The following is a 5974-nucleotide window of genomic DNA, read 5'->3' on the forward strand; positions in this document are numbered from 1 at the left end:
CGTTTCGGGTTCTAGTGAAAAAATGCTATTTTGAAACTCTTTTCATCTGATTCCCCCTAATTACCATCCATAATAAGTGTTAAAGTAGCGTACGCTATTCTGACACTCCTTACCAAGGTTAAGAACGGAGTGAACTGATCTGCACCTGGCAACCTTTAGCAGCCAGCCCTCTCGAACTTCCAACCACTTTCATGACCGAGATAATTAGAAAAGCAGGTCCTGGCATTAGCGATGAATGCAGGATGAGTAAGAGTAATGTTGCAGTACAAAGTCCAGAAAGAACATCTTAACGACAAAAGCAGGAAGTAACAAATGACAGCGACAAGTTTACAAACAGGCACCTTCTAAGAGAAGAATGTGTACGAGCTATGGATATTATGGTGCGAACTTTAGGCATTGATATTTTTACGAGCTGGCATCAATAAAACCATCAAACTACCTAGGGGCTGCATCATTATTAACTTACGTCTTAGACAGTAGGATCCTACAGTCCCTCCTGCATTTGCATGATCAGCCACAGACAGTTCTGCAAATGATCAATAAAAGATGAATCAATTAAACAAGTTTCTAGCGGTTCCGGCTACTACAGTTAAGACTGAACTGAGCAAAGTTGAGGGAGTCACAAGTAGTTCTGCGTAATCTAGAACTCCATACAATCAGCAATAGCCTTTTTCAAGCATTATAATTAAAATATGTGCAGTTTTAACATAGGAGCTGCCAGATATATAGCGTGACACAACATTTGCATCCTAATGTGACAAAATGGGCTATATGCACATAAAATCAGTCAACGAATGTGACCTGCACTACTACTAATGCTCGAGGGAATGACAAATGTACATATGGTCGCTGAGCGGACGTGTTGTTTCCCTTTGGATACCATCATGCATGGCCGTTTGCTGCAGAACTACGAGAGTCAGTTTAGGCTCAAGTCTTCATACTCCATGAAAGACGCGAAAAACTCCTGTGAAATTCAGTATCTCCCCGCTGATTGTAACGTTTTCCATCTGCGCACCTAGAAACCGCATAAAGAGAGATTACTTAACCTTCCTGTGCAAAAGTTGTCTTCAGATTGCTTTACTAGCAATCTTTACTAGCAACAGCGGTCTCCTCTCATCCTTTCAAATCGTCAAATAATTTTTTCATCCAGTGCTGACGGCCTGAATTATCCTGCAGAACGACCTCTCTCCCCAAGAACTGCTTGCAAGGAGAATGTTGTATCGGAAGAATGCTATATTGAAAAAGTTTAAGCGGAAGCTACACTAGGCCAAAGGAACACGTTGTACAAACCTGCCAAAACCTGCATCACATATCATTGTGAAGAAATACAAGGTTGGTCAGTCGTGGTTGCCAGCTATCCTTGTCAACCCCAAAGGTTTATCTTTAGTCAAAGTGAAACTGGAAGTCAGGGTCAATTGGCACAAGCACGGCGATGATATAAAACCTGATGATCGAGTAGCAACACTCACACCGGAATCGTCAGAAGGAAAGGCAAGTCATTCGTTTGTTGAGCAACCCTCATCCCACACATAAACAATGGTGCCAGTAAATAAAACACCAGTGGCTCAAGCTCAGGCCTCAAGCCCCCCAGCTTTGCTTAGGTTCATGTGGATTATAAAACCAGCGCATCGTTAGTCTTCCTAAAACTATGGAGCCTGGAGCGCGTCTTCGACCGATCTGTTCAGCGTCCTATGCCTCCCATACATCAAAAGTGGTCCCGAAGTGGCAGCAAATGACGTCACAGAAACCGGAGTGTCGTGCTGTCGCATCTCGCGATCCTAGCGGTTGGCCGTAGAAATGCTAACTAGAAGCTGCGAGTAGCACAACCGAATGCGAGTCTCCCTGTCGTCACCGCGTCCCAACCTCTGACTGTGGAAGCATCAGTGGACTGTCGAACTGGAGAGTGACTTGCAGCACAACTATGGTGCCTGGAACGCGTCTCCGACGAGTGTGTTTACCGTGGCCAAAAAAGGGGTCCCTCGATTTCCACCTGATGACGCCATACAAATGTCATGCTGTCGCCGGTGGCGATCCTGGCGGCGCTCCAACAGCTGTGGTGTATGTGGCCGACACCTGTTCTGCTGCAGGTCGCTCTCCACTGTGACAGTCCACGAAAGCTACAGCACCTGGAAGTTGGGACGCTTGGGACGCCGTGACCACAGCGACACTCGCGTTCGCTTGTGCTTTTCGCCCAGTACTTCTACGGCCATCCGCCAGGATCGCGACAGGCAACAGTGTGAGACCCCGGCTTCTGCGACGTAATTTGTTGCCACTTGGGGACCATTTTTGATGTATGGGCGGGATAGGACGCTAAACACACCAGTCGGAGAGGCGCTCCAGGCACCATAGCACAACAGACATTTGCCACATACACCACAGCTGCTGAGACGCCACCAGGATCGGGACTGGCAGCAACATGACACATTAATGACGTCATCAGGCAAAAATCGAAGGACCACTTTTTTGGATGCGGTACACACACCAGTCGGAGACGCGTTCTAGGCACCAAACTAAAACGACAATCGGGGGGGAATAAGTGTGTGGCGACGTCGGTGTAGTCGTAGCCACATGCCAAGGCGGTTTCTCAGACGAGAAGAAGCCGACACGAGATGGAAGCGGCAAGCACTATTGGGAATCAGATAACTCTCCCCGGCCTGCCTCCCTTTGAGAAACAAAGAGAGCCGCCAGGACGGAGAGACGCGTTGCGAGGAGGACCGGAAAGGAGGATATCGTCGGGGAAGAGAAAGAAGAAAGGGACCCCGACGAGTCGATCAGAGATGCTGTCCGTCCGGCACAGGTGTGGGGACCACGAGCGGTCCTCCAGTTCAAGTTGCAAATAAAGTATAGTTAGAGTTTACAAGCACATTCTCCTCGTCCTTTCTCTCCGCTTTGGGACGACCTGAACTCTACAGTGGTAACCCGGTTTTGGCAAAACAACCTTACGCAACAGCCTCAAGCCCCGTCATGCCGGACACTGACCCCACGCCATCCGGCAGCATCTCGGCAGTCGCCCTCAAGCTGCCTGCCTTCTGGCCCGCGGACCCGCAGCTGTGGTTCGTCCAGGTTGAGTCGCAATTTGCGACTCGTCGGATCACAGCGGACATGACAAAATTCCACCACGTCGTATCCAGCCTCTCCCCAGCCATCGTCACTGAGGTGCGAGACCTGCTGATCACACCGCCAGCAGAAGACGCCTACAACACACTAAAGGCACAGCTCATTCGCCGGACCAGCGCCTCGGAAGAAAAGCGTCTCCAGCAGTTGCTCACTGCCGAGGAACTGGGCGACCGGACGCCTACGCAGCTGCTGCGTCGAATGGAGCAGCTCCTCGGGGACAAGGCGTCTACCATCGACGCCTCGCTCCTCCGCGAGCTATTCCTGCAGCGGCTACCAAGCAACGTGCGGATGGTGCTCGCATCGGCAGGTGACATCGGCCTTGCCAAGATTGCTGAGCTCGCGGACAAAATCATGGAGGTCGCGGCGCCATCACCCAACATCTCAGCAGTCCATGCCCGCGGCATTCCGGACGAGGTACGTGAACTTCGAGCTGAAGTCTCTCGCCTCGCTGACATGGTGTCGCAAATGCAACCTCTCCGCGGCCGCAGCACGTCACGCGGACGCCCTTGACGACAATCTCGCTCATCGTCCCGCGCGGACTCCGGCGACTGTTGGTACCATCAACGGTTTGGTGCTTCAGCTCGCAAGTGCGAGCCTCCATGCTCTAAGTCGGAAAACGCCAAGGCAGAGCACTAACGGTGGCAAGTGCTCCCGCCGCTCAGGACAGCCGCCGATCATCGTTTTTTGTGGCGGACCGCACCACTGGCGTACGTTTCCTCGTGGACACCGGAGCAGAAGTTAGTGTCGTCCCTGCAAGCGCACAAGATCGCCAGCACCCCAGTACGTCGCAGCTCCGGGCCGTCAACAACACGGTCATCCCGACGTACGGTGAGCAGTCACTGACTCTCGACCTCGGACTACGGCGGACTTTCCGTTGGGTGTTTGTATGTGCGGCTATCCCGCACGCCATTATCGGAGCTGACTTCCTGACGCGCTTCGGGCTACTGGTGGACCTCAAGGGGAGACGTCTTCGAGACGAAGCGACAAGTCTTACCATACAAGGCATCCCGTCGTCCCTGCAATCCATCAGCCCCACGTTCGCGGTACCGGCTGAGGAGTCGCCGTACGCCAAGCTGCTCGCCGAGTTCCCGGAGCTGACGCGTGTTGGACCCGACGAGCGCCCCATCAAACACACCGTGACGCACCACATCGAGACGTCAGGCGCTCCGGTTCACGCGCGTCCACGCCGACTGCCACCGGACAAGCTACGTGCCGCCAAGCAACAGTTCGAGCACATGCTGGAGCTGGGAATCGTCCGCCAGTCGGAGAGCTCCTGGTCCTCGGCCCTCCACATGGTCCCCAAGTCCACACCCGGGGACTGGCGCCCGTGTGGAGACTACAGAGCCCTCAACCGGATCACATCCGAAGACCGGTACCCGATCCCGCATATTCATGATTTTACAGCATCGCTCGACGGCAGTACCATCTTCTCCAAGATCGACCTGGTACGTGCATACCACCAAATACCGGTCGAGCCCTCGGACATTTCGAAGACGGCAGTAACAACGCCCTTCGGTTTCTTCGAGTTCGTGCGTATGCCGTTCGGACTAAAAAACGCCGCACAGACGTTCCAGCGCTTCATAGATCAGGTGTTGCGGGGCCTCCCATACTGTTACGCCTACATTGACGACATCCTTGTGGCAAGCCAATCTGCCGACGAACACCTCAGACACCTCCGAACCCTCTTTACTCGCCTCGCCGAGTACGGAATTGTCGTCAATGTGGGCAAGTGCGTGTTTGGCAGGCCGGAACTCGACTTCCTGGGACACACGGTGAACTCTTTCGGAATCCGCCCACTCAACAGCAAGGTGCAGGCCATCCAAGAGTTCCCAAAACCGACAACAAAGAAACAACTCCGAGAGTTCCTTGGCATGATAAACTTTTATCGCCGATTTCTCCCGGGCTGTGCCGAGAAGCTGCAGCCGCTGCACCGGATGCTCTCGGACGTGAGTAGCTCCACTGCAGAGGTAACTTGGGACGAGTGCACTACATCGGCATTCGACCGCGCCCGACAGCTCCTCGCCACCAGCACCATGCTTACGCACCCCAAGGAAGCCGCCCCACTTTCCGTGGTCACCGACGCTTCAGACAACGCCGTCGGTGCAGTGCTTCAGCAGAAAGTCAACGGACAGTGGCAACCGCTCTCCTTTTTCTCCCGGAAGTTAACACCCATTGAACGGCGGTACAGCACCTTCGGTCGCGAACTACTCGGTGTTTACCTGTCTTTACGACACTTCAGGCACTTCATAGAAGGTCGCACATTCTTTGTGCTGACCGATCACAAGCCCCTCGTCCACGCTTTCCAGTCTCTGAGATCAGATGGCGGCAGTCATTCCCAGAGAGAGCTGCGGCAGATGTCCTCCGTCTCGGAATTCACATCCGACATCCGTCATATCCACGGCGCAGACAACGTCGTTGCGGATGCTCTCTCGCGAATAGGCGCCTGCACCGTCGACTCACTAGCCGCCATCGACTTCGAGAGATTGGCAGAGGTACAACGCGAGGATGCACAACTGCGCGACCTCCAAACAACACCCGGCAAGCTCGTTTTCCGCGCGGTTCCCCTTCCTATGTGTCCTGTCAACCTCATCTGCGACACATCGACGGGATACCCGCGCCCATACGTGCCTCAACAGTTTCGTCGCCAGATCTTCGACTCGCTTCATGGACTTTCTCATCCCGGTATCAAGGCCACACAACATCTTCTAACATCCCGGTTTCTGTGGCCCAGTATTAACAAGGACGTACGCCAGTGGGCCCGCACCTGTTTGCAGTGTCAACGCTCCAAGATTCAGCGGCACACTGTAACACCACTGGGAAAGTTCGACCAACCTGACGCGCGGTTCAACAACATCCA

This window comes from Ixodes scapularis, unplaced genomic scaffold, assembly GCF_016920785.2.
Source record: "Ixodes scapularis isolate PalLabHiFi unplaced genomic scaffold, ASM1692078v2 PGA_scaffold1__304_contigs__length_218370807, whole genome shotgun sequence".
NCBI classification, from domain to species: Eukaryota; Metazoa; Arthropoda; class Arachnida; order Ixodida; family Ixodidae; genus Ixodes; species Ixodes scapularis.